At 46.5% G+C, this 22,742-nt stretch overlaps 8 non-coding genes across 8 annotated transcripts; all 8 read left to right on the top strand.

Moving 5' to 3' along the window:
- Window positions 1-1,870: 1,870 nt before the first annotated feature.
- Window positions 1,871-1,943, top strand: trnav-uac (transfer RNA valine (anticodon UAC)). Its single transcript has one exon. It is a non-coding gene; the product is annotated as a tRNA-Val (tRNA).
- Window positions 1,944-4,801: 2,858 nt separating this feature from the next.
- trnav-uac (transfer RNA valine (anticodon UAC)) lies at window positions 4,802-4,874 on the top strand. Its single transcript has one exon. It is a non-coding gene; the product is annotated as a tRNA-Val (tRNA).
- A 2,858-nt stretch (window positions 4,875-7,732) lies between these two features.
- On the top strand, window positions 7,733-7,805 carry trnav-uac (transfer RNA valine (anticodon UAC)). Its single transcript has one exon. It is a non-coding gene; the product is annotated as a tRNA-Val (tRNA).
- Window positions 7,806-10,663: 2,858 nt separating this feature from the next.
- trnav-uac (transfer RNA valine (anticodon UAC)) lies at window positions 10,664-10,736 on the top strand. The gene has a single exon. It is a non-coding gene; the product is annotated as a tRNA-Val (tRNA).
- Window positions 10,737-13,594: 2,858 nt separating this feature from the next.
- trnav-uac (transfer RNA valine (anticodon UAC)) lies at window positions 13,595-13,667 on the top strand. The gene has a single exon. It is a non-coding gene; the product is annotated as a tRNA-Val (tRNA).
- A 2,858-nt stretch (window positions 13,668-16,525) lies between these two features.
- Window positions 16,526-16,598, top strand: trnav-uac (transfer RNA valine (anticodon UAC)). The gene has a single exon. It is a non-coding gene; the product is annotated as a tRNA-Val (tRNA).
- A 2,858-nt stretch (window positions 16,599-19,456) lies between these two features.
- Window positions 19,457-19,529, top strand: trnav-uac (transfer RNA valine (anticodon UAC)). The gene has a single exon. It is a non-coding gene; the product is annotated as a tRNA-Val (tRNA).
- A 2,858-nt stretch (window positions 19,530-22,387) lies between these two features.
- On the top strand, window positions 22,388-22,460 carry trnav-uac (transfer RNA valine (anticodon UAC)). Its single transcript has one exon. It is a non-coding gene; the product is annotated as a tRNA-Val (tRNA).
- The last annotated feature ends 282 nt before the right edge of the window (window positions 22,461-22,742 follow it).

Below are 22,742 nucleotides of genomic sequence, written 5' to 3'. Positions count from 1 at the left end.
CTGTGGTTCATATCCAGGTGTGAACATCTCTGCAGCGAATTGCACGGGTAAGGCAAAAAGGCAAGGAAAGTGGCATCTCGAACCGGCTCCGAGGTCAGAGCATCCTCACAATGTGATCTGTCGTTCTCGGATTGTAATGCTACCTCCGGTTTTAGGGTGCAGAACATTCTTTGGGACTCTTATTCTGCAAAACAGACACAGTGACTGTAACTCTGCTGTGCGGTATGATGTGGAACACGGCCTGCTCAGCTTTGTGCATTTTCCCTGTAGTCCGGTGTGTTTCATGTTCCGTGTAAACGTGAAAGTTGTCCTGTTTCGATCAAAGGGTGAAATCATTTAGCAAAGCAAGAATCGAAATTGCAGTAATGTCAAGCAGCTCATGGTAATTTGACCAAATCATAACCGATCGCATGTTCTCACGCACTCACAGATACATTTGTAGTTGAAAAGATTCTGAGAAGATAGACTCAGCTTACCATTGATAGTTGTCTGGATTGATGGGCTATCATTATCTGCTGCGAAATTGATATTGTAGACGGGCACATCCCAGCAGTTGTGCGAGTCGGAGAGGGATCATGGAACCCTTTTCACGTGGCTTTGCATCGGTTGTTATGCAGGAGCACAATTGGAAGTGCAAGAAAATGGGGCAGCGCGGTTGGCTGGTAGTGTGGCCGAGCGGTCTAAGCCGCTGGATTAAGGCTCCAGTCTCGACAGAGGCGTGGGTTCGAATCCCACCGCTGCCATTTCTGCTGATCGCTTCCAACGACGCAGTTTGTTAAAATGCTGTTTCGACTCCTGCTGCATTTCTGTTGAAAACCGAAGAAAATTGGGTTCGCTTCCTGGGCAATTAACTGTGGTGTGGGAAAGTGCCGACTTTTCCGATGTCTGTGCTGTCATGATCGTGTTCGCCTCCCGCGTGGAAAATCGCAAACAGCTCTGCTGTCCCAGGCAAGTTGAGCGTTTACTGGAACCGAATGGCGACTGTGATTTCATTGCTGTTGTGAAACAAAGTCCTGCGGTGGCACGACTCGTCGTTATTTTGTTTTATGGCCAATGGGAAAATCGTTCCAATGAATTGCGATGTCACATGTTATTGAATTTCTCCCATTTCCTTCATTTCCGTCCTGCGGACATCGGAAGGGAAAGGTAATCTAATCGAGTCTGTGATTGGTGAAATTCACTTTTTCATGGCCCATTCTTATTGTGTTCTTTCTTTCTCTCTTTTCAGCATTGTCTGGGAAGTGGTGGTGCACTCAGGCTCCAGTATGTTTGAAAGAGCAGTTTGGAATTGCCCTGTTGTTAGTTGTGAGATTACTTTATGACTCATGCCCCCGGCCTGTCTCACATTTTGCATTCATGCTCGCTGTGTCTGAAAATGCATTTGGTTTGCCAGTTTTGTTTGTGTTCCGTGTTAAATGCTTTCTGTTTTGCGATTCGCTCAATACCTTACGAATTAACAGGGTTTCTGAGGTAACTTGCAGCTGCAAAAATCCTCAACTGAGAATCTGGGAAAATTTCCCGGAGTATGGTCAGTCGGAGCAAAAGTAAGGAAGTCGTTCGTTTCTGCAGTGTCTTACAACGCTACCTTTCCCGTGAGCAGTCGAACAGACGAAATGATTGTGCCACAGACTGCGACGGCAAGCTCCGCTAAAAAGTAATCCTTTACAGCCGGTGTAAGCAACACAATGTTATTGGCGCACACCGCGTGGAAACAGATACTTCGGTGTATCTCGTCCATGCTCACCACATAGCCAAAATTAAAGAAGTCCCATTAAACAACGAGCGATTGGAAACAGAAAGGTGAAAGGTAAAATGGCTTCAACTTTCAGTGCTGGGTGCCACTGAGCCTTAGCAGTAGCGACTGCGCCTTGTTTCTGTAGTGTAGTGGTCATCACGTTCGCCTTACGCGCGAAAGGTCCCCAGTTCGAAACTGGGCAGAAACTGCTTTGTTCTTCAACTGCAGCATTTTACATGGACAGGAGCGGAGTTTTCTTGCTTGCTTTCCCATCTGCAAACCTGCCTTCGAATTTACTTGAACAAATCTGCTCTCGTAGTGAAATGTAATGCAACTCTATTTAATTACTGTGCAAAGCATTGTAAAGTTTTTCTCCAACCTGATTGTGATCATATGCCATTCTGTTTGAGAGTGTAGTTACCGCCTTCTGATCCTTCCACGAAAAGCAGTACCGCACTTGCATTCCTTGCGCAGGCGGCCCGTTTCCAAGACAGGGAAGAAGCTGATGCGCTGGTGTCACAGCGCACCGCGGATTCCTGAACAAGTCTGTCTGTCAAATGTACCCCCAAAGTCGTCTATGAAGGACATCATTTGGAAGCTGTCTGTCGTTATTTAACGTGCGAGAGTTGTTACCAGAGGTCCTGAATCATGTTTTGGAGCAGTTCGCACGTTAGTGGCTCATTCAACCAGCAACAGCAATGAAAGAAATTACACTCTCAGAGGAACCTCTGGACCTGTGCTTTGATAGCGTCGCTAGTATTAAGGTGCGCCCCGAGATCTAACCACATTGGAACTGAAACGGAGGAATCGACAGAGAGGCTACAGAATGACATCGCATCCATTTGGTTTTCTTTAAATCACTGACGAGCAGGAAAATGTAAACTGGGAGGGCGAGTGGAGAAGTGAGGCAGTTGTAGCTCTGGTGAAATTCCTTCTTTGTGATTCACTCAGCAACCAGAGACGTGTGAAGGTGACTCAGGCGTGAGAGCTCTTCACATCGAGAACAAAAAAGCACTCAAGGGCACTTAGCACCTCTTCCGGAGTGGGGGTGGGGTGAGCTAATTACCTTTTGACTTCTGTTACTATGTTCAGAAACTGCCTTTTAGATTGATGTGAACAGAAACTGCATTTCTAATAAGCACCGTGGAGTTTAGCAAAATTTATTGAGTCGCTTCTCGTCGACTCAGTTGGTATCCCTGTGGCTCATATCCAGGTGTGAACATCTCTGCAGCGAATTGCACGGGTAAGGCAAAAAGGCAAGGAAAGTGGCATCTCGAACCGGCTCCGAGGTCAGAGCATCCTCACAATGTGATCTGTCGTTCTCGGATTGTAATGCTACCTCCGGTTTTAGGGTGGAGAACATTCTTTGGGACTCTTATTCTGCAAAACAGACACAGTGACTGTAACTCTGCTGTGCGGTATGATGTGGAACACGGCCTGCTCAGCTTTGTGCATTTTCCCTGTAGTCCGGTGTGTTTCATGTTCCGTGTAAACGTGAAAGTTGTCCTGTTTCGATCAAAGGGTGAAATCATTTAGCAAAGCAAGAATCGAAATTGCAGTAATGTCAAGCAGCTCATGGTAATTTGACCAAATCATAACCGATCGCATGTTCTCACGCACTCACAGATACATTTGTAGTTGAAAAGATTCTGAGAAGATAGACTCAGCTTACCATTGATAGTTGTCTGGATTGATGGGCTATCATTATCTGCTGCGAAATTGATATTGTAGACGGGCACATCCCAGCAGTTGTGCGAGTCGGAGAGGGATCATGGAACCCTTTTCACGTGGCTTTGCATCGGTTGTTATGCGGGAGCACAATTGGAAGTGCAAGAAAATGGGGCAGCGCGGCTGGCTGGTAGTGTGGCCGAGCGGTCTAAGCCGCTGGATTAAGGCTCCAGTCTCGACAGAGGCGTGGGTTCGAATCCCACCGCTGCCATTTCTGCTGATCGCTTCCAACGACGCAGTTTGTTAAAATGCTGTTTCGACTCCTGCTGCATTTCTGTTGAAAACCGAAGAAAATTGGGTTTGCTTCCTGGGCAATTAACTGTGGTGTGGGAAAGTGCCGACTTTTCCGATGTCTGTGCTGTCATGATCGTGTTCGCCTCCCGCGTGGAAAATCGCAAACAGCTCTGCTGTCCCAGGCAAGTTGAGCGTTTACTGGAACCGAATGGCGACTGTGATTTCATTGCTGTTGTGAAACAAAGTCCTGCGGTGGCACGACTCGTCGTTATTTTGTTTTCTGGCCAATGGGAAAATCGTTCCAATGAATTGCGATGTCACATGTTATTGAATTTCTCCCATTTCCTTCATTTCCGTCCTGCGGACATCGGAAGGGAAAGGTAATCTAATCGAGTCTGTGATTGGTGAAATTCACTTTTTCATGGCCCATTCTTATTGTGTTCTTTCTTTCTCTCTTTTCAGCATTGTCTGGGAAGTGGTGGTGCACTCAGGCTCCAGTATGTTTGAAAGAGCAGTTTGGAATTGCCCTGTTGTTAGTTGTGAGATTACTTTATGACTCATGCCCCCGGCCTGTCTCACATTTTGCATTCATGCTCGCTGTGTCTGAAAATGCATTTGGTTTGCCAGTTTTGTTTGTGTTCCGTGTTAAATGCTTTCTGTTTTGCGATTCGCTCAATACCTTACGAATTAACAGGGTTTCTGAGGTAACTTGCAGCTGCAAAAATCCTCAACTGAGAATCTGGGAAAATTTCCCGGAGTATGGTCAGTCGGAGCAAAAGTAAGGAAGTCGTTCGTTTCTGCAGTGTCTTACAACGCTACCTTTCCCGTGAGCAGTCGAACAGACGAAATGATTGTGCCACAGACTGCGACGGCAAGCTCCGCTAAAAAGTAATCCTTTACAGCCGGTGTAAGCAACACAATGTTATTGGCGCACACCGCGTGGAAACAGATACTTCGGTGTATCTCGTCCATGCTCACCACATAGCCAAAATTAAAGAAGTCCCATTAAACAACGAGCGATTGGAAACAGAAAGGTGAAAGGTAAAATGGCTTCAACTTTCAGTGCTGGGTGCCACTGAGCCTTAGCAGTAGCGACTGCGCCTTGTTTCTGTAGTGTAGTGGTCATCACGTTCGCCTTACGCGCGAAAGGTCCCCAGTTCGAAACTGGGCAGAAACTGCTTTGTTCTTCAACTGCAGCATTTTACATGGACAGGAGCGGAGTTTTCTTGCTTGCTTTCCCATCTGCAAACCTGCCTTCGAATTTACTTGAACAAATCTGCTCTCGTAGTGAAATGTAATGCAACTCCATTTAATTACTGTGCAAAGCATTGTAAAGTTTTTCTCCAACCTGATTGTGATCATATGCCATTCTGTTTGAGAGTGTAGTTACCGCCTTCTGATCCTTCCACGAAAAGCAGTACCGCACTTGCATTCCTTGCGCAGGCGGCCCGTTTCCAAGACAGGGAAGAAGCTGATGCGCTGGTGTCACAGCGCACCGCGGATTCCTGAACAAGTCTGTCTGTCAAATGTACCTCCAAAGTCGTCTATGAAGGACATCATTTGGAAGCTGTCTGTCGTTATTTAACGTGCGAGAGTTGTTACCAGAGGTCCTGAATCATGTTTTGGAGCAGTTCGCACGTTAGTGGCTCATTCAACCAGCAACAGCAATGAAAGAAATTACACTCTCAGAGGAACCTCTGGACCTGTGCTTTGATAGCGTCGCTAGTATTAAGGTGCGCCCCGAGATCTAACCACATTGGAACTGAAACGGAGGAATCGACAGAGAGGCTACAGAATGACATCGCATCCATTTGGTTTTCTTAAAATCACTGACGAGCAGGAAAATGTAAACTGGGAGGGCGAGTGGAGAAGTGAGGCAGTTGTAGCTCTGGTGAAATTCCTTCTTTGTGATTCACTCAGCAACCAGAGACGTGTGAAGGTGACTCAGGCGTGAGAGCTCTTCACATCGAGAACAAAAAAGCACTCAAGGGCACTTAGCACCTCTTCCGGAGTGGGGGTGGGGTGAGCTAATTACCTTTTGACTTCTGTTACTATGTTCAGAAACTGCCTTTTAGATTGATGTGAACAGAAACTGCATTTCTAATAAGCACCGTGGAGTTTAGCAAAATTTATTGAGTCGCTTCTCGTCGACTCAGTTGGTATCCCTGTGGTTCATATCCAGGTGTGAACATCTCTGCAGCGAATTGCACGGGTAAGGCAAAAAGGCAAGGAAAGTGGCATCTCGAACCGGCTCCGAGGTCAGAGCATCCTCACAATGTGATCTGTCGTTCTCGGATTGTAATGCTACCTCCGGTTTTAGGGTGCAGAACATTCTTTGGGACTCTTATTCTGCAAAACAGACACAGTGACTGTAACTCTGCTGTGCGGTATGATGTGGAACACGGCCTGCTCAGCTTTGTGCATTTTCCCTGTAGTCCGGTGTGTTTCATGTTCCGTGTAAACGTGAAAGTTGTCCTGTTTCGATCAAAGGGTGAAATCATTTAGCAAAGCAAGAATCGAAATTGCAGTAATGTCAAGCAGCTCATGGTAATTTGACCAAATCATAACCGATCGCATGTTCTCACGCACTCACAGATACATTTGTAGTTGAAAAGATTCTGAGAAGATAGACTCAGCTTACCATTGATAGTTGTCTGGATTGATGGGCTATCATTATCTGCTGCGAAATTGATATTGTAGACGGGCACATCCCAGCAGTTGTGCGAGTCGGAGAGGGATCATGGAACCCTTTTCACGTGGCTTTGCATCGGTTGTTATGCAGGAGCACAATTGGAAGTGCAAGAAAATGGGGCAGCGCGGTTGGCTGGTAGTGTGGCCGAGCGGTCTAAGCCGCTGGATTAAGGCTCCAGTCTCGACAGAGGCGTGGGTTCGAATCCCACCGCTGCCATTTCTGCTGATCGCTTCCAACGACGCAGTTTGTTAAAATGCTGTTTCGACTCCTGCTGCATTTCTGTTGAAAACCGAAGAAAATTGGGTTCGCTTCCTGGGCAATTAACTGTGGTGTGGGAAAGTGCCGACTTTTCCGATGTCTGTGCTGTCATGATCGTGTTCGCCTCCCGCGTGGAAAATCGCAAACAGCTCTGCTGTCCCAGGCAAGTTGAGCGTTTACTGGAACCGAATGGCGACTGTGATTTCATTGCTGTTGTGAAACAAAGTCCTGCGGTGGCACGACTCGTCGTTATTTTGTTTTATGGCCAATGGGAAAATCGTTCCAATGAATTGCGATGTCACATGTTATTGAATTTCTCCCATTTCCTTCATTTCCGTCCTGCGGACATCGGAAGGGAAAGGTAATCTAATCGAGTCTGTGATTGGTGAAATTCACTTTTTCATGGCCCATTCTTATTGTGTTCTTTCTTTCTCTCTTTTCAGCATTGTCTGGGAAGTGGTGGTGCACTCAGGCTCCAGTATGTTTGAAAGAGCAGTTTGGAATTGCCCTGTTGTTAGTTGTGAGATTACTTTATGACTCATGCCCCCGGCCTGTCTCACATTTTGCATTCATGCTCGCTGTGTCTGAAAATGCATTTGGTTTGCCAGTTTTGTTTGTGTTCCGTGTTAAATGCTTTCTGTTTTGCGATTCGCTCAATACCTTACGAATTAACAGGGTTTCTGAGGTAACTTGCAGCTGCAAAAATCCTCAACTGAGAATCTGGGAAAATTTCCCGGAGTATGGTCAGTCGGAGCAAAAGTAAGGAAGTCGTTCGTTTCTGCAGTGTCTTACAACGCTACCTTTCCCGTGAGCAGTCGAACAGACGAAATGATTGTGCCACAGACTGCGACGGCAAGCTCCGCTAAAAAGTAATCCTTTACAGCCGGTGTAAGCAACACAATGTTATTGGCGCACACCGCGTGGAAACAGATACTTCGGTGTATCTCGTCCATGCTCACCACATAGCCAAAATTAAAGAAGTCCCATTAAACAACGAGCGATTGGAAACAGAAAGGTGAAAGGTAAAATGGCTTCAACTTTCAGTGCTGGGTGCCACTGAGCCTTAGCAGTAGCGACTGCGCCTTGTTTCTGTAGTGTAGTGGTCATCACGTTCGCCTTACGCGCGAAAGGTCCCCAGTTCGAAACTGGGCAGAAACTGCTTTGTTCTTCAACTGCAGCATTTTACATGGACAGGAGCGGAGTTTTCTTGCTTGCTTTCCCATCTGCAAACCTGCCTTCGAATTTACTTGAACAAATCTGCTCTCGTAGTGAAATGTAATGCAACTCCATTTAATTACTGTGCAAAGCATTGTAAAGTTTTTCTCCAACCTGATTGTGATCATATGCCATTCTGTTTGAGAGTGTAGTTACCGCCTTCTGATCCTTCCACGAAAAGCAGTACCGCACTTGCATTCCTTGCGCAGGCGGCCCGTTTCCAAGACAGGGAAGAAGCTGATGCGCTGGTGTCACAGCGCACCGCGGATTCCTGAACAAGTCTGTCTGTCAAATGTACCCCCAAAGTCGTCTATGAAGGACATCATTTGGAAGCTGTCTGTCGTTATTTAACGTGCGAGAGTTGTTACCAGAGGTCCTGAATCATGTTTTGGAGCAGTTCGCACGTTAGTGGCTCATTCAACCAGCAACAGCAATGAAAGAAATTACACTCTCAGAGGAACCTCTGGACCTGTGCTTTGATAGCGTCGCTAGTATTAAGGTGCGCCCCGAGATCTAACCACATTGGAACTGAAACGGAGGAATCGACAGAGAGGCTACAGAATGACATCGCATCCATTTGGTTTTCTTTAAATCACTGACGAGCAGGAAAATGTAAACTGGGAGGGCGAGTGGAGAAGTGAGGCAGTTGTAGCTCTGGTGAAATTCCTTCTTTGTGATTCACTCAGCAACCAGAGACGTGTGAAGGTGACTCAGGCGTGAGAGCTCTTCACATCGAGAACAAAAAAGCACTCAAGGGCACTTAGCACCTCTTCCGGAGTGGGGGTGGGGTGAGCTAATTACCTTTTGACTTCTGTTACTATGTTCAGAAACTGCCTTTTAGATTGATGTGAACAGAAACTGCATTTCTAATAAGCACCGTGGAGTTTAGCAAAATTTATTGAGTCGCTTCTCGTCGACTCAGTTGGTATCCCTGTGGCTCATATCCAGGTGTGAACATCTCTGCAGCGAATTGCACGGGTAAGGCAAAAAGGCAAGGAAAGTGGCATCTCGAACCGGCTCCGAGGTCAGAGCATCCTCACAATGTGATCTGTCGTTCTCGGATTGTAATGCTACCTCCGGTTTTAGGGTGCAGAACATTCTTTGGGACTCTTATTCTGCAAAACAGACACAGTGACTGGAACTCTGCTGTGCGGTATGATGTGGAACACGGCCTGCTCAGCTTTGTGCATTTTCCCTGTAGTCCGGTGTGTTTCATGTTCCGTGTAAACGTGAAAGTTGTCCTGTTTCGATCAAAGGGTGAAATCATTTAGCAAAGCAAGAATCGAAATTGCAGTAATGTCAAGCAGCTCATGGTAATTTGACCAAATCATAACCGATCGCATGTTCTCACGCACTCACAGATACATTTGTAGTTGAAAAGATTCTGAGAAGATAGACTCAGCTTACCATTGATAGTTGTCTGGATTGATGGGCTATCATTATCTGCTGCGAAATTGATATTGTAGACGGGCACATCCCAGCAGTTGTGCGAGTCGGAGAGGGATCATGGAACCCTTTTCACGTGGCTTTGCATCGGTTGTTATGCAGGAGCACAATTGGAAGTGCAAGAAAATGGGGCAGCGCGGCTGGCTGGTAGTGTGGCCGAGCGGTCTAAGCCGCTGGATTAAGGCTCCAGTCTCGACAGAGGCGTGGGTTCGAATCCCACCGCTGCCATTTCTGCTGATCGCTTCCAACGACGCAGTTTGTTAAAATGCTGTTTCGACTCCTGCTGCATTTCTGTTGAAAACCGAAGAAAATTGGGTTTGCTTCCTGGGCAATTAACTGTGGTGTGGGAAAGTGCCGACTTTTCCGATGTCTGTGCTGTCATGATCGTGTTCGCCTCCCGCGTGGAAAATCGCAAACAGCTCTGCTGTCCCAGGCAAGTTGAGCGTTTACTGGAACCGAATGGCGACTGTGATTTCATTGCTGTTGTGAAACAAAGTCCTGCGGTGGCACGACTCGTCGTTATTTTGTTTTATGGCCAATGGGAAAATCGTTCCAATGAATTGCGATGTCACATGTTATTGAATTTCTCCCATTTCCTTCATTTCCGTCCTGCGGACATCGGAAGGGAAAGGTAATCTAATCGAGTCTGTGATTGGTGAAATTCACTTTTTCATGGCCCATTCTTATTGTGTTCTTTCTTTCTCTCTTTTCAGCATTTTCTGGGAAGTGGTGGTGCACTCAGGCTCCAGTATGTTTGAAAGAGCAGTTTGGAATTGCCCTGTTGTTCGTTGTGAGATTACTTTATGACTCATGCCCCCGGCCTGTCTCACATTTTGCATTCATGCTCGCTGTGTCTGAAAATGCATTTGGTTTGCCAGTTTTGTTTGTGTTCCGTGTTAAATGCTTTCTGTTTTGCGATTCGCTCAATACCTTACGAATTAACAGGGTTTCTGAGGTAACTTGCAGCTGCAAAAATCCTCAACTGAGAATCTGGGAAAATTTCCCGGAGTATGGTCAGTCGGAGCAAAAGTAAGGAAGTCGTTCGTTTCTGCAGTGTCTTACAACGCTACCTTTCCCGTGAGCAGTCGAACAGACGAAATGATTGTGCCACAGACTGCGACGGCAAGCTCCGCTAAAAAGTAATCCTTTACAGCCGGTGTAAGCAACACAATGTTATTGGCGCACACCGCGTGGAAACAGATACTTCGGTGTATCTCGTCCATGCTCACCACATAGCCAAAATTAAAGAAGTCCCATTAAACAACGAGCGATTGGAAACAGAAAGGTGAAAGGTAAAATGGCTTCAACTTTCAGTGCTGGGTGCCACTGAGCCTTAGCAGTAGCGACTGCGCCTTGTTTCTGTAGTGTAGTGGTCATCACGTTCGCCTTACGCGCGAAAGGTCCCCAGTTCGAAACTGGGCAGAAACTGCTTTGTTCTTCAACTGCAGCATTTTACATGGACAGGAGCGGAGTTTTCTTGCTTGCTTTCCCATCTGCAAACCTGCCTTCGAATTTACTTGAACAAATCTGCTCTCGTAGTGAAATGTAATGCAACTCCATTTAATTACTGTGCAAAGCATTGTAAAGTTTTTCTCCAACCTGATTGTGATCATATGCCATTCTGTTTGAGAGTGTAGTTACCGCCTTCTGATCCTTCCACGAAAAGCAGTACCGCACTTGCATTCCTTGCGCAGGCGGCCCGTTTCCAAGACAGGGAAGAAGCTGATGCGCTGGTGTCACAGCGCATCGCGGATTCCTGAACAAGTCTGTCTGTCAAATGTACCCCCAAAGTCGTCTATGAAGGACATCATTTGGAAGCTGTCTGTCGTTATTTAACGTGCGAGAGTTGTTACCAGAGGTCCTGAATCATGTTTTGGAGCAGTTCGCACGTTAGTGGCTCATTCAACCAGCAACAGCAATGAAAGAAATTACACTCTCAGAGGAACCTCTGGACCTGTGCTTTGATAGCGTCGCTAGTATTAAGGTGCGCCCCGAGATCTAACCACATTGGAACTGAAACGGAGGAATCGACAGAGAGGCTACAGAATGACATCGCATCCATTTGGTTTTCTTTAAATCACTGACGAGCAGGAAAATGTAAACTGGGAGGGCGAGTGGAGAAGTGAGGCAGTTGTAGCTCTGGTGAAATTCCTTCTTTGTGATTCACTCAGCAACCAGAGACGTGTGAAGGTGACTCAGGCGTGAGAGCTCTTCACATCGAGAACAAAAAAGCACTCAAGGGCACTTAGCACCTCTTCCGGAGTGGGGGTGGGGTGAGCTAATTACCTTTTGACTTCTGTTACTATGTTCAGAAACTGCCTTTTAGATTGATGTGAACAGAAACTGCATTTCTAATAAGCACCGTGGAGTTTAGCAAAATTTATTGAGTCGCTTCTCGTCGACTCAGTTGGTATCCCTGTGGCTCATATCCAGGTGTGAACATCTCTGCAGCGAATTGCACGGGTAAGGCAAAAAGGCAAGGAAAGTGGCATCTCGAACCGGCTCCGAGGTCAGAGCATCCTCACAATGTGATCTGTCGTTCTCGGATTGTAATGCTACCTCCGGTTTTAGGGTGGAGAACATTCTTTGGGACTCTTATTCTGCAAAACAGACACAGTGACTGTAACTCTGCTGTGCGGTATGATGTGGAACACGGCCTGCTCAGCTTTGTGCATTTTCCCTGTAGTCCGGTGTGTTTCATGTTCCGTGTAAACGTGAAAGTTGTCCTGTTTCGATCAAAGGGTGAAATCATTTAGCAAAGCAAGAATCGAAATTGCAGTAATGTCAAGCAGCTCATGGTAATTTGACCAAATCATAACCGATCGCATGTTCTCACGCACTCACAGATACATTTGTAGTTGAAAAGATTCTGAGAAGATAGACTCAGCTTACCATTGATAGTTGTCTGGATTGATGGGCTATCATTATCTGCTGCGAAATTGATATTGTAGACGGGCACATCCCAGCAGTTGTGCGAGTCGGAGAGGGATCATGGAACCCTTTTCACGTGGCTTTGCATCGGTTGTTATGCAGGAGCACAATTGGAAGTGCAAGAAAATGGGGCAGCGCGGCTGGCTGGTAGTGTGGCCGAGCGGTCTAAGCCGCTGGATTAAGGCTCCAGTCTCGACAGAGGCGTGGGTTCGAATCCCACCGCTGCCATTTCTGCTGATCGCTTCCAACGACGCAGTTTGTTAAAATGCTGTTTCGACTCCTGCTGCATTTCTGTTGAAAACCGAAGAAAATTGGGTTTGCTTCCTGGGCAATTAACTGTGGTGTGGGAAAGTGCCGACTTTTCCGATGTCTGTGCTGTCATGATCGTGTTCGCCTCCCGCGTGGAAAATCGCAAACAGCTCTGCTGTCCCAGGCAAGTTGAGCGTTTACTGGAACCGAATGGCGACTGTGATTTCATTGCTGTTGTGAAACAAAGTCCTGCGGTGGCACGACTCGTCGTTATTTTGTTTTCTGGCCAATGGGAAAATCGTTCCAATGAATTGCGATGTCACATGTTATTGAATTTCTCCCATTTCCTTCATTTCCGTCCTGCGGACATCGGAAGGGAAAGGTAATCTAATCGAGTCTGTGATTGGTGAAATTCACTTTTTCATGGCCCATTCTTATTGTGTTCTTTCTTTCTCTCTTTTCAGCATTGTCTGGGAAGTGGTGGTGCACTCAGGCTCCAGTATGTTTGAAAGAGCAGTTTGGAATTGCCCTGTTGTTCGTTGTGAGATTACTTTATGACTCATGCCCCCGGCCTGTCTCACATTTTGCATTCATGCTCGCTGTGTCTGAAAATGCATTTGGTTTGCCAGTTTTGTTTGTGTTCCGTGTTAAATGCTTTCTGTTTTGCGATTCGCTCAATACCTTACGAATTAACAGGGTTTCTGAGGTAACTTGCAGCTGCAAAAATCCTCAACTGAGAATCTGGGAAAATTTCCCGGAGTATGGTCAGTCGGAGCAAAAGTAAGGAAGTCGTTCGTTTCTGCAGTGTCTTACAACGCTACCTTTCCCGTGAGCAGTCGAACAGACGAAATGATTGTGCCACAGACTGCGACGGCAAGCTCCGCTAAAAAGTAATCCTTTACAGCCGGTGTAAGCAACACAATGTTATTGGCGCACACCGCGTGGAAACAGATACTTCGGTGTATCTCGTCCATGCTCACCACATAGCCAAAATTAAAGAAGTCCCATTAAACAACGAGCGATTGGAAACAGAAAGGTGAAAGGTAAAATGGCTTCAACTTTCAGTGCTGGGTGCCACTGAGCCTTAGCAGTAGCGACTGCGCCTTGTTTCTGTAGTGTAGTGGTCATCACGTTCGCCTTACGCGCGAAAGGTCCCCAGTTCGAAACTGGGCAGAAACTGCTTTGTTCTTCAACTGCAGCATTTTACATGGACAGGAGCGGAGTTTTCTTGCTTGCTTTCCCATCTGCAAACCTGCCTTCGAATTTACTTGAACAAATCTGCTCTCGTAGTGAAATGTAATGCAACTCCATTTAATTACTGTGCAAAGCATTGTAAAGTTTTTCTCCAACCTGATTGTGATCATATGCCATTCTGTTTGAGAGTGTAGTTACCGCCTTCTGATCCTTCCACGAAAAGCAGTACCGCACTTGCATTCCTTGCGCAGGCGGCCCGTTTCCAAGACAGGGAAGAAGCTGATGCGCTGGTATCACAGCGCATCGCGGATTCCTGAACAAGTCTGTCTGTCAAATGTACCCCCAAAGTCGTCTATGAAGGACATCATTTGGAAGCTGTCTGTCGTTATTTAACGTGCGAGAGTTGTTACCAGAGGTCCTGAATCATGTTTTGGAGCAGTTCGCACGTTAGTGGCTCATTCAACCAGCAACAGCAATGAAAGAAATTACACTCTCAGAGGAACCTCTGGACCTGTGCTTTGATAGCGTCGCTAGTATTAAGGTGCGCCCCGAGATCTAACCACATTGGAACTGAAACGGAGGAATCGACAGAGAGGCTACAGAATGACATCGCATCCATTTGGTTTTCTTTAAATCACTGACGAGCAGGAAAATGTAAACTGGGAGGGCGAGTGGAGAAGTGAGGCAGTTGTAGCTCTGGTGAAATTCCTTCTTTGTGATTCACTCAGCAACCAGAGACGTGTGAAGGTGACTCAGGCGTGAGAGCTCTTCACATCGAGAACAAAAAAGCACTCAAGGGCACTTAGCACCTCTTCCGGGGTGGGGGTGGGGTGAGCTAATTACCTTTTGACTTCTGTTACTATGTTCAGAAACTGCCTTTTAGATTGATGTGAACAGAAACTGCATTTCTAATAAGCACCGTGGAGTTTAGCAAAATTTATTGAGTCGCTTCTCGTCGACTCAGTTGGTATCCCTGTGGCTCATATCCAGGTGTGAACATCTCTGCAGCGAATTGCACGGGTAAGGCAAAAAGGCAAGGAAAGTGGCATCTCGAACCGGCTCCGAGGTCAGAGCATCCTCACAATGTGATCTGTCGTTCTCGGATTGTAATGCTACCTCCGGTTTTAGGGTGCAGAACATTCTTTGGGACTCTTATTCTGCAAAACAGACACAGTGACTGTAACTCTGCTGTGCGGTATGATGTGGAACACGGCCTGCTCAGCTTTGTGCATTTTCCCTGTAGTCCGGTGTGTTTCATGTTCCGTGTAAACGTGAAAGTTGTCCTGTTTCGATCAAAGGGTGAAATCATTTAGCAAAGCAAGAATCGAAATTGCAGTAATGTCAAGCAGCTCATGGTAATTTGACCAAATCATAACCGATCGCATGTTCTCACGCACTCACAGATACATTTGTAGTTGAAAAGATTCTGAGAAGATAGACTCAGCTTACCATTGATAGTTGTCTGGATTGATGGGCTATCATTATCTGCTGCGAAATTGATATTGTAGACGGGCACATCCCAGCAGTTGTGCGAGTCGGAGAGGGATCATGGAACCCTTTTCACGTGGCTTTGCATCGGTTGTTATGCAGGAGCACAATTGGAAGTGCAAGAAAATGGGGCAGCGCGGCTGGCTGGTAGTGTGGCCGAGCGGTCTAAGCCGCTGGATTAAGGCTCCAGTCTCGACAGAGGCGTGGGTTCGAATCCCACCGCTGCCATTTCTGCTGATCGCTTCCAACGACGCAGTTTGTTAAAATGCTGTTTCGACTCCTGCTGCATTTCTGTTGAAAACCGAAGAAAATTGGGTTTGCTTCCTGGGCAATTAACTGTGGTGTGGGAAAGTGCCGACTTTTCCGATGTCTGTGCTGTCATGATCGTGTTCGCCTCCCGCGTGGAAAATCGCAAACAGCTCTGCTGTCCCAGGCAAGTTGAGCGTTTACTGGAACCGAATGGCGACTGTGATTTCATTGCTGTTGTGAAACAAAGTCCTGCGGTGGCACGACTCGTCGTTATTTTGTTTTCTGGCCAATGGGAAAATCGTTCCAATGAATTGCGATGTCACATGTTATTGAATTTCTCCCATTTCCTTCATTTCCGTCCTGCGGACATCGGAAGGGAAAGGTAATCTAATCGAGTCTGTGATTGGTGAAATTCACTTTTTCATGGCCCATTCTTATTGTGTTCTTTCTTTCTCTCTTTTCAGCATTGTCTGGGAAGTGGTGGTGCACTCAGGCTCCAGTATGTTTGAAAGAGCAGTTTGGAATTGCCCTGTTGTTCGTTGTGAGATTACTTTATGACTCATGCCCCCGGCCTGTCTCACATTTTGCATTCATGCTCGCTGTGTCTGAAAATGCATTTGGTTTGCCAGTTTTGTTTGTGTTCCGTGTTAAATGCTTTCTGTTTTGCGATTCGCTCAATACCTTACGAATTAACAGGGTTTCTGAGGTAACTTGCAGCTGCAAAAATCCTCAACTGAGAATCTGGGAAAATTTCCCGGAGTATGGTCAGTCGGAGCAAAAGTAAGGAAGTCGTTCGTTTCTGCAGTGTCTTACAACGCTACCTTTCCCGTGAGCAGTCGAACAGACGAAATGATTGTGCCACAGACTGCGACGGCAAGCTCCGCTAAAAAGTAATCCTTTACAGCCGGTGTAAGCAACACAATGTTATTGGCGCACACCGCGTGGAAACAGATACTTCGGTGTATCTCGTCCATGCTCACCACATAGCCAAAATTAAAGAAGTCCCATTAAACAACGAGCGATTGGAAACAGAAAGGTGAAAGGTAAAATGGCTTCAACTTTCAGTGCTGGGTGCCACTGAGCCTTAGCAGTAGCGACTGCGCCTTGTTTCTGTAGTGTAGTGGTCATCACGTTCGCCTTACGCGCGAAAGGTCCCCAGTTCGAAACTGGGCAGAAACTGCTTTGTTCTTCAACTGCAGCATTTTACATGGACAGGAGCGGAGTTTTCTTGCTTGCTTTCCCATCTGCAAACCTGCCTTCGAATTTACTTGAACAAATCTGCTCTCGTAGTGAAATGTAATGCAACTCCATTTAATTACTGTGCAAAGCATTGTAAAGTTTTTCTCCAACCTGATTGTGATCATATGCCATTCTGTTTGAGAGTGTAGTTACCGCCTTCTGATCCTTCCACGAAAAGCAGTACCGCACTTGCATTCCTTGCGCAGGCGGCCCGTTTCCAAGACAGGGAAGAAGCTGATGCGCTGGTGTCACAGCGCATCGCGGATTCCTGAACAAGTCTGTCTGTCAAATGTACCCCCAAAGTCGTCTATGAAGGACATCATTTGGAAGCTGTCTGTCGTTATTTAACGTGCGAGAGTTGTTACCAGAGGTCCTGAATCATGTTTTGGAGCAGTTCGCACGTTAGTGGCTCATTCAACCAGCAACAGCAATGAAAGAAATTACACTCTCAGAGGAACCTCTGGACCTGTGCTTTGATAGCGTCGCTAGTATTAAGGTGCGCCCCGAGATCTAACCACATTGGAACTGAAACGGAGGAATCGACAGAGAGGCTACAGAATGACATCGCATCCATTTGGTTTTCTTTAAATCACTGACGAGCAGGAAAATGTAAACTGGGAGGGCGAGTGGAGAAGTGAGGCAGTTGTAGCTCTGGTGAAATTCCTTCTTTGTGATTCACTCAGCAACCAGAGACGTGTGAAGGTGACTCAGGCGTGAGAGCTCTTCACATCGAGAACAAAAAAGCACTCAAGGGCACTTAGCACCTCTTCCGGAGTGGGGGTGGGGTGAGCTAATTACCTTTTGACTTCTGTTACTATGTTCAGAAACTGCCTTTTAGATTGATGTGAACAGAAACTGCATTTCTAATAAGCACCGTGGAGTTTAGCAAAATTTATTGAGTCGCTTCTCGTCGACTCAGTTGGTATCCCTGTGGCTCATATCCAGGTGTGAACATCTCTGCAGCGAATTGCACGGGTAAGGCAAAAAGGCAAGGAAAGTGGCATCTCGAACCGGCTCCGAGGTCAGAGCATCCTCACAATGTGATCTGTCGTTCTCGGATTGTAATGCTACCTCCGGTTTTAGGGTGGAGAACATTCTTTGGGACTCTTATTCTGCAAAACAGACACAGTGACTGTAACTCTGCTGTGCGGTATGATGTGGAACACGGCCTGCTCAGCTTTGTGCATTTTCCCTGTAGTCCGGTGTGTTTCATGTTCCGTGTAAACGTGAAAGTTGTCCTGTTTCGATCAAAGGGTGAAATCATTTAGCAAAGCAAGAATCGAAATTGCAGTAATGTCAAGCAGCTCATGGTAATTTGACCAAATCATAACCGATCGCATGTTCTCACGCACTCACAGATACATTTGTAGTTGAAAAGATTCTGAGAAGATAGACTCAGCTTACCATTGATAGTTGTCTGGATTGATGGGCTATCATTATCTGCTGCGAAATTGATATTGTAGACGGGCACATCCCAGCAGTTGTGCGAGTCGGAGAGGGATCATGGAACTCTTTTCACGTGGCTTTGCATCGGTTGTTATGCAGGAGCACAATTGGAAGTGCAAGAAAATGGGGCAGCGCGGCTGGCTGGTAGTGTGGCCGAGCGGTCTAAGCCGCTGGATTAAGGCTCCAGTCTCGACAGAGGCGTGGGTTCGAATCCCACCGCTGCCATTTCTGCTGATCGCTTCCAACGACGCAGTTTGTTAAAATGCTGTTTCGACTCCTGCTGCATTTCTGTTGAAAACCGAAGAAAATTGGGTTTGCTTCCTGGGCAATTAACTGTGGTGTGGGAAAGTGCCGACTTTTCCGATGTCTGTGCTGTCATGATCGTGTTCGCCTCCCGCGTGGAAAATCGCAAACAGCTCTGCTGTCCCAGGCAAGTTGAGCGTTTACTGGAACCGAATGGCGACTGTGATTTCATTGCTGTTGTGAAACAAAGTCCTGCGGTGGCACGACTCGTCGTTATTTTGTTTTCTGGCCAATGGGAAAATCGTTCCAATGAATTGCGATGTCACATGTTATTGAATTTCTCCCATTTCCTTCATTTCCGTCCTGCGGACATCGGAAGGGAAAGGTAATCTAATCGAGTCTGTGATTGGTGAAATTCACTTTTTCATGGCCCATTCTTATTGTGTTCTTTCTTTCTCTCTTTTCAGCATTGTCTGGGAAGTGGTGGTGCACTCAGGCTCCAGTATGTTTGAAAGAGCAGTTTGGAATTGCCCTGTTGTTAGTTGTGAGATTACTTTATGACTCATGCCCCCGGCCTGTCTCACATTTTGCATTCATGCTCGCTGTGTCTGAAAATGCATTTGGTTTGCCAGTTTTGTTTGTGTTCCGTGTTAAATGCTTTCTGTTTTGCGATTCGCTCAATACCTTACGAATTAACAGGGTTTCTGAGGTAACTTGCAGCTGCAAAAATCCTCAACTGAGAATCTGGGAAAATTTCCCGGAGTATGGTCAGTCGGAGCAAAAGTAAGGAAGTCGTTCGTTTCTGCAGTGTCTTACAACGCTACCTTTCCCGTGAGCAGTCGAACAGACGAAATGATTGTGCCACAGACTGCGACGGCAAGCTCCGCTAAAAAGTAATCCTTTACAGCCGGTGTAAGCAACACAATGTTATTGGCGCACACCGCGTGGAAACAGGTACTTCGGTGTATCTCGTCCATGCTCACCACATAGCCAAAATTAAAGAAGTCCCATTAAACAACGAGCGATTGGAAACAGAAAGGTGAAAGGTAAAATGGCTTCAACTTTCAGTGCTGGGTGCCACTGAGCCTTAGCAGTAGCGACTGCGCCTTGTTTCTGTAGTGTAGTGGTCATCACGTTCGCCTTACGCGCGAAAGGTCCCCAGTTCGAAACTGGGCAGAAACTGCTTTGTTCTTCAACTGCAGCATTTTACATGGACAGGAGCGGAGTTTTCTTGCTTGCTTTCCCATCTGCAAACCTGCCTTCGAATTTACTTGAACAAATCTGCTCTCGTAGTGAAATGTAATGCAACTCCATTTAATTACTGTGCAAAGCATTGTAAAGTTTTTCTCCAACCTGATTGTGATCATATGCCATTCTGTTTGAGAGTGTAGTTAACGCCTTCTGATCCTTCCACGAAAAGCAGTACCGCACTTGCATTCCTTGCGCAGGCGGCCCGTTTCCAAGACAGGGAAGAAGCTGATGCGCTGGTATCACAGCGCATCGCGGATTCCTGAACAAGTCTGTCTGTCAAATGTACCCCCAAAGTCGTCTATGAAGGACATCATTTGGAAGCTGTCTGTCGTTATTTAACGTGCGAGAGTTGTTACCAGAGGTCCTGAATCATGTTTTGGAGCAGTTCGCACGTTAGTGGCTCATTCAACCAGCAACAGCAATGAAAGAAATTACACTCTCAGAGGAACCTCTGGACCTGTGCTTTGATAGCGTCGCTAGTATTAAGGTGCGCCCCGAGATCTAACCACATTGGAACTGAAACGGAGGAATCGACAGAGAGGCTACAGAATGACATCGCATCCATTTGGTTTTCTTTAAATCACTGACGAGCAGGAAAATGTAAACTGGGAGGGCGAGTGGAGAAGTGAGGCAGTTGTAGCTCTGGTGAAATTCCTTCTTTGTGATTCACTCAGCAACCAGAGACGTGTGAAGGTGACTCAGGCGTGAGAGCTCTTCACATCGAGAACAAAAAAGCACTCAAGGGCACTTAGCACCTCTTCCGGGGTGGGGGTGGGGTGAGCTAATTACCTTTTGACTTCTGTTACTATGTTCAGAAACTGCCTTTTAGATTGATGTGAACAGAAACTGCATTTCTAATAAGCACCGTGGAGTTTAGCAAAATTTATTGAGTCGCTTCTCGTCGACTCAGTTGGTATCCCTGTGGCTCATATCCAGGTGTGAACATCTCTGCAGCGAATTGCACGGGTAAGGCAAAAAGGCAAGGAAAGTGGCATCTCGAACCGGCTCCGAGGTCAGAGCATCCTCACAATGTGATCTGTCGTTCTCGGATTGTAATGCTACCTCCGGTTTTAGGGTGCAGAACATTCTTTGGGACTCTTATTCTGCAAAACAGACACAGTGACTGTAACTCTGCTGTGCGGTATGATGTGGAACACGGCCTGCTCAGCTTTGTGCATTTTCCCTGTAGTCCGGTGTGTTTCATGTTCCGTGTAAACGTGAAAGTTGTCCTGTTTCGATCAAAGGGTGAAATCATTTAGCAAAGCAAGAATCGAAATTGCAGTAATGTCAAGCAGCTCATGGTAATTTGACCAAATCATAACCGATCGCATGTTCTCACGCACTCACAGATACATTTGTAGTTGAAAAGATTCTGAGAAGATAGACTCAGCTTACCATTGATAGTTGTCTGGATTGATGGGCTATCATTATCTGCTGCGAAATTGATATTGTAGACGGGCACATCCCAGCAGTTGTGCGAGTCGGAGAGGGATCATGGAACCCTTTTCACGTGGCTTTGCATCGGTTGTTATGCAGGAGCACAATTGGAAGTGCAAGAAAATGGGGCAGCGCGGCTGGCTGGTAGTGTGGCCGAGCGGTCTAAGCCGCTGGATTAAGGCTCCAGTCTCGACAGAGGCGTGGGTTCGAATCCCACCGCTGCCATTTCTGCTGATCGCTTCCAACGACGCAGTTTGTTAAAATGCTGTTTCGACTCCTGCTGCATTTCTGTTGAAAACCGAAGAAAATTGGGTTTGCTTCCTGGGCAATTAACTGTGGTGTGGGAAAGTGCCGACTTTTCCGATGTCTGTGCTGTCATGATCGTGTTCGCCTCCCGCGTGGAAAATCGCAAACAGCTCTGCTGTCCCAGGCAAGTTGAGCGTTTACTGGAACCGAATGGCGACTGTGATTTCATTGCTGTTGTGAAACAAAGTCCTGCGGTGGCACGACTCGTCGTTATTTTGTTTTCTGGCCAATGGGAAAATCGTTCCAATGAATTGCGATGTCACATGTTATTGAATTTCTCCCATTTCCTTCATTTCCGTCCTGCGGACATCGGAAGGGAAAGGTAATCTAATCGAGTCTGTGATTGGTGAAATTCACTTTTTCATGGCCCATTCTTATTGTGTTCTTTCTTTCTCTCTTTTCAGCATTGTCTGGGAAGTGGTGGTGCACTCAGGCTCCAGTATGTTTGAAAGAGCAGTTTGGAATTGCCCTGTTGTTCGTTGTGAGATTACTTTATGACTCATGCCCCCGGCCTGTCTCACATTTTGCATTCATGCTCGCTGTGTCTGAAAATGCATTTGGTTTGCCAGTTTTGTTTGTGTTCCGTGTTAAATGCTTTCTGTTTTGCGATTCGCTCAATACCTTACGAATTAACAGGGTTTCTGAGGTAACTTGCAGCTGCAAAAATCCTCAACTGAGAATCTGGGAAAATTTCCCGGAGTATGGTCAGTCGGAGCAAAAGTAAGGAAGTCGTTCGTTTCTGCAGTGTCTTACAACGCTACCTTTCCCGTGAGCAGTCGAACAGACGAAATGATTGTGCCACAGACTGCGACGGCAAGCTCCGCTAAAAAGTAATCCTTTACAGCCGGTGTAAGCAACACAATGTTATTGGCGCACACCGCGTGGAAACAGATACTTCGGTGTATCTCGTCCATGCTCACCACATAGCCAAAATTAAAGAAGTCCCATTAAACAACGAGCGATTGGAAACAGAAAGGTGAAAGGTAAAATGGCTTCAACTTTCAGTGCTGGGTGCCACTGAGCCTTAGCAGTAGCGACTGCGCCTTGTTTCTGTAGTGTAGTGGTCATCACGTTCGCCTTACGCGCGAAAGGTCCCCAGTTCGAAACTGGGCAGAAACTGCTTTGTTCTTCAACTGCAGCATTTTACATGGACAGGAGCGGAGTTTTCTTGCTTGCTTTCCCATCTGCAAACCTGCCTTCGAATTTACTTGAACAAATCTGCTCTCGTAGTGAAATGTAATGCAACTCCATTTAATTACTGTGCAAAGCATTGTAAAGTTTTTCTCCAACCTGATTGTGATCATATGCCATTCTGTTTGAGAGTGTAGTTACCGCCTTCTGATCCTTCCACGAAAAGCAGTACCGCACTTGCATTCCTTGCGCAGGCGGCCCGTTTCCAAG

This window comes from Chiloscyllium plagiosum, unplaced genomic scaffold (assembly GCF_037043375.1).
Source record: "Chiloscyllium plagiosum isolate Xiang-an unplaced genomic scaffold, Cpla_swu_hap1 HiC_scaffold_31, whole genome shotgun sequence".
Taxonomy (NCBI): domain Eukaryota; kingdom Metazoa; phylum Chordata; class Chondrichthyes; order Orectolobiformes; family Hemiscylliidae; genus Chiloscyllium; species Chiloscyllium plagiosum.
Note: the sequence above shows the minus strand (reverse complement) of the source record. Positions and strands in the feature narration are given on the sequence as shown.